Genomic DNA, 11811 nt, shown 5'->3' with positions numbered 1-11811 from the left:
ATGAAGTAGCATTTTCTGACCACTGAAATGTAACCAACACTTACTTACTTCTGCTGCTACAGTTTGAATCTTGGCAATTAGTTCTCAGAGTTACATGTCATTTGTTTCTGGTTTCTTGCAGTTGCTGGCATTGTATTCCTTTGCTGCATCCTGGTCATATTTTATCGACACAAGAAGAAAGGGTAAATTAAAGGACATTTCTTCTAACTTCCGGTCCTTCTCACTCCTCACCTGCGTGTGCGCAGCATTTGCACCTGTGCCTGTGCCATCTCTCCCTAAGCTGAGCCCGCATCGGTGTGCCCTGCCAGTCGCAGCTGTTTACTAACAATATTTTAGGCTGCTTTTCCTGTCCCGGCGGCCAGAGCGACCTGCGCAGACTTGCTTCGTCTGTTATGACTTCACGAAAAATTTCTGTGGGGTGGGACTTGAGGTTTAAGTTCTATAGCAAATCACGGAGCGTTACGGGGCCTTCCCCACCCAGCTTCCCCCTATTTCCTAAATTGGACCGGGGGCCAAGATGAAACTTAGAACAGTTCACTGTGGAGACTCGGACAGTTGTATTCAGTGGAGTTTTTATGATGAAAGTTTCCATTTGTCCGGAGAAGTTAGGGAATTGTTAGAAGCTGTGCAGGTGTCTCTTTCGAATACCCAGTTTGATTTCTTTTCCTTTAGAGCTGTTACTTACACTTGTTAAACCGGGGAGTGAAAAGCAGCAGTGTTTGATTTCCCTCTTTTGTTCTCTCAATTTACTAGGTTGCAGTAAAACTGTTGGGGATAAACTTAACATTACTAAGGGGTAAGATTTACAAAGCACCTTCTTATTTAACTTTATCTGTGTTTTAATCTATAAAAATGAAAAGCAGGGGATCTTAAAATAGAAAAAAAAATACAAGTATATATCTTCTGAGCAGAATAGGATGTTTAAACATCAAACAAATCTTAATGAAATAATTTACAATTTATGAAAGACTTGGAATAAATCCTGGAGCATAGACCAAATTAGGTGCTTTGCAATTTTTAAACTTTAGTGATTTATTTTTTTCCCTGTTGCTTTGAAAATACCTTTGAAATCAAACTAATAATTTTAAGACTTTTGGTATTCATAGTTTTTTGATACAGTTTCCCTTTATATTAATCATCTGGTTTGGAATATGTAATAAAAGAACATTCTTTACGCATAAAGAGCTCAACTTTTAAATTTTTTTTTTTTTTTTAACGTTTATTTATTTTTGAGACAGAGAGACAGAGCATGAACGGGGGAGGGGCAGAGAGAGAGGGAGACACAGAATCCAAAACAGGCTCCAGGCTCTGAGCTGTTAGCACAGAGCCCGACACGGGGCTCGAACTCACGGAGTGTGAGATCATGACCTGAGCCGAAGTCGGCCGCTTAACCAACTGAGCCACCCAGGCGCCCCAAGAGCTCAACTTTTAAAACAAAGTACCGCAGTGCCTTCACTTGAATCTTCAGTCTAATATTTTTAGAACATATGATATGCATATTTGATTTCTCAATCAGCAGTATATTTTTAAAATTGTACATACACAGCACTCTGAGTAGGAAATACTGTCGTGGAATGTTTTTGCAAGTCCAAAATGTTTGTATAGAAATAGCTTCTCACAATAACAAATCAAAATAGCCCTCTGGGGGCATGTGGGTGGCTCAGTATTAAGCCTCCCACTCTTGATTTCGGCTCAGGTCATGATCTCACAAGCCCCGGGTCAGGCTCCAAGCTAAGCACGGAGCCTGTTTGGGATTCTCTCTCTCCCTCCCTTCCTCTCTCTACCCCTCCCCTGCTCCCTCATGCTCTCAAAATAAATATTAAAAAAAACAAAACAAAAAAAAAAAAAACCCTAAAATAGCTCTCTGCTCCTTATTTTACTTACTTTACTATTTACAATGACAATCAAAATACGTGTAGATTCCTTAACAAGTATTAATGATACTCTCTCTAGCCACCATTAATGGATTTTTTAAAGTTGAACAATTGAGCATTGTACCCCAGATGAAAGATTCAGTGACATTAGTGATCTGAGATTCCATGTCTAATGAGCCCCCGGCGATGTTGCTGCCAGCCGGGGCGACACTCTGAGTTACCAAGTGTAGGTTATTAGTGATGCACCCATAGTCTTGAAATTGGAAGAAATGCCATCAAACATAAAGGTGAAATTTCCTCCTGTTTAAGATAATTGAATTTTCAAAAGGTACCACATCTATGTGTATGTTTTTAAAAAGTGCGTGGGCTAAAGTTTGCCTTTATGTTGCTTTTCTTTAAAAAGAAAGAAAGAAAGAGAGAAAGAAAGAAAGAAAGAAAAGAAAAAAAAGAAAGAAAGAAAGAAAGAAAGAAAGAAAAAGAAAAGAAAGAAACAAAGTAAAGATTTCTATTATATTCTTTGCACTGTTTAATGTCCTTCATCTGTTCCCCTGAAACGGAGCGTTGTCGCCTTAGAAACTTCCTTACAAGACTATGAAACGTAGGCAGTTCCTTGTCTATTTCTAGGCAGGTAAGAACTCTGGAAGCAGGGCACTAGGCACAGATAGTCCCAAATGGCTGCTAAAACTTGGTACAAAACGGATTTTGATGTAAACTTGTATTTATGATGACCTGGGAACACCGTTACCCTCCTGCAGCCTCCATCCCAAAGTACACAAATAGTGTAAGTAGTCATTTTTTTTTCAACTTTTTTTTTTTTTTTTTTTTTTGGGGGGGGGGGGACAGAGAGAGACAGAGCATGAACTGGGGAGGGGCAGAGAGAGAGGGAGACACAGAATCGGAAACAGGCTCCAGGCTCCGAGCCATCAGCCCAGAGCCTGACGCGGGGCTCGAACTCACGGACCGCGAGATCGTGACCTGGCTGAAGTCGGACGCTTAACCGACTGCGCCACCCAGGCGCCCCAGTAGTCATTTTTCAGATCGATGGACAGATCCCTAAATTACGTGATGAAAAGTGGCCCCCGGTTGGAGTGTTCTGCTAGGGTTGCGTAGTCTCAGCTGGGAATAGAACGGGATCCCAGAGCCTCGGAAATGCACCTTCTCCTGCCGGTTGCCTTTAACTAATTTGCTCCCGTCTCCAGTCTTGGAATCCGCAGCCCTTGCCCTGTGTCTTGCTATTGCTCGAGTTCTGTTTTGCTTGTCGTGACTGTGTGGTTCTAGAAAACATGCCATTTGTCGACATCAGTGTTCTCATGCACGTGTTTCATAAATGCATGGTTTTCTTGCGTCCGGTTAAATCATCCCTGGATAAGTGAGAGTTGGCTTAAATCCATTCGACTCATATACATACTTTATGTATTTTATCATCTGTGACTAAATCGTTTCTCCTTTATTTCCGTTAAGGATATTTATTATTTGGTATAACTTAAACCTGTTTTTAATGTTATATTAACAATGACTGACCCACTAACTTTGTAACTTTTTTTTACATTTTTTAAAAATTTGCACTTCTTAAGCTGTCTGTGCTTAAGTGAATGTTACACAACATTTTGGGATGTACTACATAGAGTGGCCAGATCAGGTGGTGGGGAGTATAGTGACATGGGGGAAAAAACCCAAAAGATCAAATTAACTTGAACATTGTTCTACTTGGCTCTCGAATTCTGGAGCTGTAAACTTCAAAAAATTGTATAAATAACAAAGGATGCTGTAGTTAGTTGAGAGCAAACTTTAGATCCATCCCAGGAAAATGGGATGTTACGTAGTAAGTTTTACAGAGGTCTTTCCGCGGGGTGAAAACAGATGTGCCACAGGGAGAAACTGTACTCGATGCAAAAGTCAGGATGCATCTGAAAATGTCTGGCTTGTCCTAAAATTGATTGCTAAGATAATGTTTAATATATGCTCTGTGTATTCCCTCTAAATCTAAGATGTGAGAGACAAGGGCCGTTTGTCCTCACACAGTCTTACTCTATGGGAGAGAGTTTACATTGTTCGTATCAGGCTAATTGGTTTTAGAGGTAAACAGATTGCACAGAAATTCCGAATCAGTTCATCTGCCAGACGATCTGTAAGATGTCAACATTAGAGTAGCTCCCTGCACCTAATTCCTGTTTCAGATTCCTCAAGGAGAATCAGAAAAGTCCTACTTTGTGACTCTGATTGTCAGTCCTACTTCCATTCTCTTTGTCATTCATTTTATCCCACCTGTTGTGCCATTCTGCTTCCTTTTGGTTTGTTGTGACTATTTTATTCAGCATTTTCCCTTCCTCTGTTCAGCACGTACCAAACTGGTGAGAGCCACAGAGAAGTAAAATTAAATTCTCTCTGAGAAGAAGAGATGAGAGAAAGGTTTGCTTTTATCATTAAAAGGTACCTGCTTCTGTATGTTTCTTTTCAGAGATACCCTTTCTAGAATAGAAAATACCCAATGACTATTTAGATATCAGTACCTTGAACTAAGATATGGTGGCTTTAGTAAACATCAGGGGGAACACTTAGATTCCTGTTCCCTTTGCTAAATTATTGGTCTTTATACCACTCCTGTTTTAAAAGTAAAAACAAAAAAATACATACTGGCAGACTTTTACTTTGACGTAGGCTCCAACTGAGTAATGTCCCCATTGTCCTTTTATTAGACTGTCTAGCTTCCTTGACCTCATAGTAGCTGTGAATCCAAAATGCAGAAATTTTTTTAGCCCAGTGGGAAATTATCCTAGAATCTTATTATTTTAAGTGTAGGGAGGAAAAATACCCCTTTTCAGAAACTTAAATACATTTTACTTAAGCTTGTAAATGCATTCAATTTTTTTTTAATGTTTTTAAATTTATTTTTGAGAGAGAGAGCTAGAACGTGAGCGGGGGAGGGGCAGAGAGACAGAGAGACCCAGAATCTGAAGCAGGCTCCAGGCTCTGAGCTGTTAGCGCAGAGCCTGATGTGGGGCTCAAACTCACAAGCAGTGAAATCATAACCTGAGCCAAATTTGGACGTTTAACCAACTGAGCCACCCAGGCACCCCGCAATTTCAACTTGTAAATATTAATTCTGTAAAGACATTTATGTTTTCCTTTACCAGAATATTTTTAGCATAGGAGAGAGAAACCAACAACAAAAATCCTAGATTTTGGAAAATGATGAATTGCGTTGCCTTAGACCCTTCGAGCCCCACTGCCCTGTGTCTGAGTGAAATGAAGCGTTCTTCTATTTGTGCCAGAATGTGTGTCTGCATAGCCAGGAAGAGAGCAGATACGTATCCCACCCACTCACAATGTGAGGTGCTCCTCTCCCTTACGGTCTAGAGTTTGGGAGCAGACTGTGTCAAAGCCAACAGGAAGGGCAGTTTCTTGGTAAAAGCAGAGTGGTGTCTTGGGTCACAGCAGCAAAGGGCAAGACAAGACATAGGAACTAGAACTGGCAGCCGAGGCCTACCCAGCCCAGTGTATCTTCCTGGTCCCAGAATTCCTCTGAGGCTAAAGCCAACCAGGAAGGGAGATTTCAGTCTGTCGTGAGCTTTACGGTGTCTGTGAACACCTGAAGGTAATCTAATGGATGCTGAAGATAACGTGAACTTTCTGTGATTAGTAATCCAGTGTTAGATTTTCACCGTCTTGAAATAGCTTCGTTGTTACGCCAAATAAATGTGTCTTACAATGTAGGAGAGTCTTTTTGATCTTTCTCCCGTATCGGATTCTGTTTAAAATTCCATCAGAAGAGGATATGCCACTCCCACACCCACAAAAGGAGTTTTGACTCCAAAAAACTAGAAAACGAGAGCAGTCGTGGAGAATTCAGTGACAGTCCTGACCCACAATCGAAAGACGCTCCCCGTCGCCCTCAGGAAGTGGCTCTATGACGAGTGTAGTTCGGTGACGACGGTGGCTCCCAGGACGGCCTCCCCCACAAGGAGAAACGGGAGGGGATCCAAAGCCGCCATGGTTGGCTGTTGTGTTGGGTAGCATCGAGCGTCCCTGAAGTGTTGGCTGGGGCGCACGCACCGGTGAACAGCTGACTGGCCACCGTTAGTTTCCGTCTGCCTGTTCTAGTCTGTTTACTGAGGCAGGGACTACACCTGCGTTTTCCAGTTCCATCGTCCGTAGTCCCGTGTGGCTACTGTGGACTTGAACGTGGCTGGTCCCGCGTAAGTTGTGCTTATAAAACACACGCCGGACTCTAAAGACTCAGTACACATAAAATGTAAAATAACATGCATGTTCGGTTAAGCAAAATACATTAAGATTAATTTTGCTTGCTTCTTTTACTTTTTTAATGTGGCTTCTAGAAAATGTAAAATTACCTGTGTGTCTCACAGTGTATTTCTTTGGATGGCACTGGACTGGAATAATCGATTTTAGATGTCTACTGCCACCATAAAATTGTGACGTAAATTTCAGTTATTTAGGAGAATCTCTTACCAAAACGCATGGCTTCCTTGACAGTGAGGGCTAAATGGGGCATGATTGAACTTGAGCACTGGTGGAATCGTTCTCCCTTTAAACATTTCATTTCAGAGCCAGATTTAAAATGTTGGTATTAGGAAAATAAGTGTTTCTCTCCACTAGCCCTCATTTTAACTTAAATGGGAAAATATTTACAAAGTACTTTGTATCACGCTGTTCTGTTGTTTCGAAGAGAATCAAAAATGTAATACAGGGATAGAAGCGTTTCTAGACTGGCAGTAGCTGCACATTCGAAATCGTTTCTAAAAAACCATTTATTTCCCAGTCCTGGCACCCCCGCAAGTTTTTTGTTTGAACTGTGGATTTTCTACATAGGCTTTGGAATTGATTTTATGCTGCTCTCTGATACTGTCTTTTTTACCTCGCCTTCTAGGAAAACAGAAGTTAGCGCCTCATACAGCACTTACCAGGATAAATCCGCTTCGCCAGCAGAGTCCACACAGTAAACGGTTTCCACACAGTGCATCTCCTGATTCTTTTAGAATGTTGACATCGATGGTAAATTCATATCGCCTCTATGGAAAACATATACGCCTTCCTCGAAAAACTAAAAACCAAACCAACGAATGATTCACCAGTTCCACTTGCTGGTATATATCCAAAGGAAACAAACAAACAAACAAAAACACTGCAGCTCTCTGTTCTCTGCAGCATTATTTACAACGGCCACCACACGGATGCCAACCTAAGTGCCCCCGGACAGATGAATCGTTAAAAGAAAACATGGCATCCAAATACGGTGGCAGACTGTCCAGCCATGAAAAAGGAAGGAAATCTTGCTGTTGGCCACAAAATGCACGGACCTTCAGGCATTTTGCTAAGTGAAATAAGGTCGAACAAAGACAAAATACTGTATGATCTCATTTGTAGAATCTAAAAGGAAAAAAAAAAAAAACCCCACAAAACAAAAACAAACCCTAGAAACAGATTGGGGGTTGCTGGGGGGTGGGGGGCAGATTCGGCTGAAGGTGGTCAAAAGGGACACACTTCCAGTTCTAAGACTAACAAGTGCTGGGATGTAATTATCGTTCAGTCTGCTGTCAGTAGTATATTGTATTTTTGGAGAGTTGCTGAGCAGAAGACCAACGCTTTTATAATTGAAGTAATGGATGTGAACTAAGTTCATTGTGGTAATCCTTTCATAGTATATACATTCTCAAATTATGCTCCTACACCTTATACACAATGTTACGTGTCAGTTAATAAAACCAGAAAGGGGGAAAGAAAGGATGTATAAAAACTATTCCCTAGGGTTTTTTCCCCCACTTTCATGAATGCAACTGTTAATTAAGCCATCGTGCTAGCGTTTTAATGTGCTTTGAATGTACTCACCATCTTTCGATGCTTCTTTGAACCGTATGTGCATTTGGGTATCAACATCTGGCCTGTTTCTCCTTAAAATAACACGTGCATTTATAGGGCAACTCAATACAATATCCCCGGTATTTAGGTGCGGAAATTATTTTTTAAAATGAAATTTCCAACTGTAGACAACTATAGTGCAAAATAAATTACGTTTCCTTTGTAAAGAAAGTGACAAATCTTTTTTGTAAAAAGATTAATGAGAAGTCTTAAGATTCATTCTCTCCACAACTCTAAGACATGTTTTACATATTGTTCAGTGTAAAAAGTCTTTCAAATATGTGTATGCTACTCTCACCCTTCACACTAAAAAGAGGAACGCTGAAAATTGGGATTTTGAACAAGTTTGACTTCCTTAACTGAGAGAGAATATTATCAGAAAACAAAGTAAATAGGGTTGAATTCTATATGTTTTTTAACTATTTGTAGTTTCTTGGTGACTTCCAGAAGCTAGAAAGTTTATGGCCTTTGTTCTTCACTTTTTCAAACGTCAGTAAACAGCGAAGTCAGGAATTCAGAATCCGTTGGAAACTCCTGTACAACTTTAGAGAGTTCTCACACTCATAAAAGGAATGGCAGCTGGGGGTACAGAGTGAACCTGTGGCCTATAATTTTCTCTAAGACGATTCTGCTCTTTAATAAAATTAGATTCCACTCTGAATTCCAGCAACGGGTGATTTTCTCCCTGTACTTGAATAAGACGATGCCTTTAAACAACGTCATGTAAAAGTAGTGACTTTGGCAGGAATATCTCCATCCGATAACCTCAGGTTGTATCAGAATCTTAGTTCTTACGTGCATCTCACCTTAACTGCTAAAAACAGTAAAAATTCAGCCACATTATTTCAAGAAAGGAAACTGTGTCCGCTACTGGCCGAACAAAGGGACAGAGAAAGCAAACGGCTGCAGTGGCCCCTGGGGCTCCGGTGGCACTGACCGTGACCTGAGTCCTTACACCAGGCAGAGTCTGAAATAAGCCACTGGGCAGAGAGGAGGGACGGCCACTCACATTCAGAGTACAGTTTTACAAATTTTGTTTTGCACTTTCATAGTTAGTAGCATAAGTTAGGCCAAAGAAACGCTGCCTTGAGAAGGACATGATTGGGAATCATGTTTTACAAGTATTGGTTTACGGATAAAGCATGTTTATGATGCACTGTAAGTGTCCCCTTCCTGAGGGATCGGTGAGGTACTTCGGGAAGATCCGCTTGAGCAGAAAGAAACAGGAATTTTGAATTAAGTACAGAGATGAAGTTTTACTATACCCATTTTCACATACTTTTCAGGGATGTAGCACTTGCTCAGGAACAAGAGATGGCTGTACTGTTGATTTTTAACAAGCCCAGTTGACTCTTTTGCAACCAAAGATTGTTATGCTATTTTCCAAAAAAATTGTTATGTTATTGTTACGTTGTTTTTCCAAAACAGACTTTTATACTAGTTTCTGCTTCAAATTTATTTTTTTTTATTTTGTATATTTATACAAAATTGCTCTCGATATATAAATCTAAATTTTGTTTTTCAAATAATGGCAATTATATATGCCATTATATACATTTATATATATGGGATAAAATGAAAAGTTTCTCTAATGACGTGGAAAGCAGCATATGTGAAAGGTTGCTAAAACCGGAAGAATGTATTTGCAGTGAGATGAGAAGTCCCATGTGGGGGGGGGGGGGGGGTTTATTGTTCATATTTTGAAAATGGGATCTTCAAGTGTTGTGAAAAATAAAATCCAAGATTGGGAGAGTTTTCGTTTGTGACGATGCGTTCATTTCCAGTGTGTTTTAGCTCAGAGCAGAGCATGCTTGTACTTGGCCCGACTTCTATACATGTTCCACTGCAGCCCCTCACATTGCAGAGCCTTGAATGTGTCCAGGCTCCTCGCCCAGCCCGTCCTGGGCCTCTCCTGCTCAGAGGTGTTCAGTCCCAGGTGCACGGCGTCAAGTGCAAGGTTTCTCGCAGGCACCCTGAAGCTTTCTACAATTAAATCCCAACTTGCCTTCCGAAGACTTCTGCTCCATTTCTTCAAAGAACCTATTGTCCGTCGAGCGGACCGTCTGCCCCACGTGCTGGGCTGTGTTCCCGGTTCACTGTCGCCTGTAGCAGTCCTGGCCCGGGTCCTGGACATCTTCCCCAAGGCTCAGCTCCTACTGCCCGTTCCGTGAAGCTTCTCCCGACTCGCCCAGCTCTTAGAGCCTTTGTGATGTTACCGCACCTTGAGTTAACCGGGTGTCTATATGCCTGTATCTGGTGGCAGATACCTTCCACATCACGTGGAAGCCCCAATGATGAAAGTAGAAAGTTTGATTTGTGTAATAACAGGGTTTGCTTTTGTTTGCACAAAAAATTTTCTTGGTCTTTTTTGCAGATTCGAATTAAATCAGATTGCTAAATGTCTGAGATCAGGCCTCAGTGTTCTGAACCATGTTGCACATGGAATCACGGGGCATTTTACCCATGCCTGGGTCCCACCCCTCTTGGATTTCTTATGTAACTGATCTGGGATGTGGCCTGCCTGGGCATAGAGATTTTCCCAGCTTCCCAAGTGATTCTAATATGCAGCTAAGGCTGAGAACTTCTGCATTAGTGACTTACAAGTTTATAGTGACACAGGCTTATATTTACAAAAGAAAATCGAGGTTTTATTCATTCGGCGTACTTGATAAACCCGAAAACGTCTAAGACTTAAAATCATGGTCTTGTTGCATGGCTAACAAAGCTCTGGTTTAAGAAAAAACAAAAGCTATCTTTACAATATCAACATTTGATGTAAATTAGGTTCTCTATAAAATTTTTTTTTAACCTTTATTTATTTTTGAGACAGAGAGAGACAGAGCATGAACGGGGGAGGGTCAGAGAGAGGGAGACACAGAATCCGAAACAGGCTCCAGGCTCTGAGCTGTCAGCACAGAGCCCGACGCGGGGCTCGAACTCACGGACTGCGAGATCATGACCTGAGCCGAAGTCCATGACCTCAGCCTAAGTCGGACGCTTAACCGACTGAGCCACCCAGGCGCCCCAATTAGGTTCTCTATAAATGAAATTAAATTTTATTGGGCTTTAATTTGAAACCACACCCTATTTTTTAAATTATAAAATATACAGGGAGAAGTAACAAAAAGTCTTTTGTAGGAATGCTTAGGAGGGTAGGGCAGAATTGCACTGTTAAGGAATATGCTTGGTTTAAGGAAAACAGGCAACTTCAGTATTCTAAAATTTAGTGATGCCTGCCAACTAGCTGCAACCAAGAATGAACTTCCTTGCGTATTTTAAATATTTGCATATTTCCACTAAAGAGCAGGATTTAACATAGTCTACTGACACCCAGAAATGATGCAAAAATCAAGTGCCTGTGCACCATCTATTTTTTAATTTTTTTTTTTTTTTTTTTTTTTTTTTTTTTGTCCTAAGTGATGTTGCTTTCATCATTTCCAGGTTCATTTTAGAAAAGGTTGCACTAAACTGAAGCGGTCAGCCTTTGCATGACGGGGCACTGCTGCCCTCCTGTGGCCTTCCCGGGCATTGACAGTCCCAAAGTCCTTCCAACTTTGTCATCGTTCAGAGGCTCCGACCATTGAGGTGATTCCCAGAAGCCGTTTTTAATTTCATGTTGTATCCAGTATTAACTAGGTCTTTTCTGCTTTCCTTCTGTGAAATTACCATTCTAAAAGGGCTTAACTCTGCCCCTTGTTGCTTAAATATGGGAGAAATCCAATACTGGGGTCTGTGGTCAATAACATCTTCCTTCCCTCTCAGTTCCGTACCTGAAGGTAAACAAATCGCCACAAGTATAGATCGCATGGAGAAAGTTCCCCGCTCTGATTCCTGACTTGCTACCCCAAGAACACTTGCAGCTGGGTAGTAAAACTGATGTTCGCATAAGCTACTTACGTTAACATCATTTATCTCCCTTACGCAGCTTTTAAAAACTTGAACCATTTTCTGTGGCCGTGGCAAGCCTTGTGCCGATCTATGGAAATCAAGCAAGAGCTCTGCCATCCTGGTGCTTAGGGCTGGTGGCTTCAGTGAGAATCTGGAAACCACCATTGTTTAG

At 41.2% G+C, this 11811-nt stretch overlaps 1 long non-coding RNA gene across 1 annotated transcript; it reads left to right on the top strand.

Moving 5' to 3' along the window:
- Window positions 1-6: 6 nt before the first annotated feature.
- Window positions 7-9504, top strand: LOC125925335 (uncharacterized). The gene is made up of 2 exons (XR_007458788.1): window positions 7-182; window positions 6763-9504. It is a non-coding gene; the product is annotated as an uncharacterized LOC125925335 (long non-coding RNA).
- Window positions 9505-11811: the final 2307 nt, after the last annotated feature.

This window comes from Panthera uncia, chromosome F1 (genome assembly GCF_023721935.1).
Source record: "Panthera uncia isolate 11264 chromosome F1, Puncia_PCG_1.0, whole genome shotgun sequence".
Taxonomy (NCBI): Eukaryota; Metazoa; Chordata; class Mammalia; order Carnivora; family Felidae; genus Panthera; species Panthera uncia.
The sequence above is the reverse complement of the archived record's forward strand: the minus strand, read 5'-3'. Positions and strand labels throughout refer to the sequence as shown.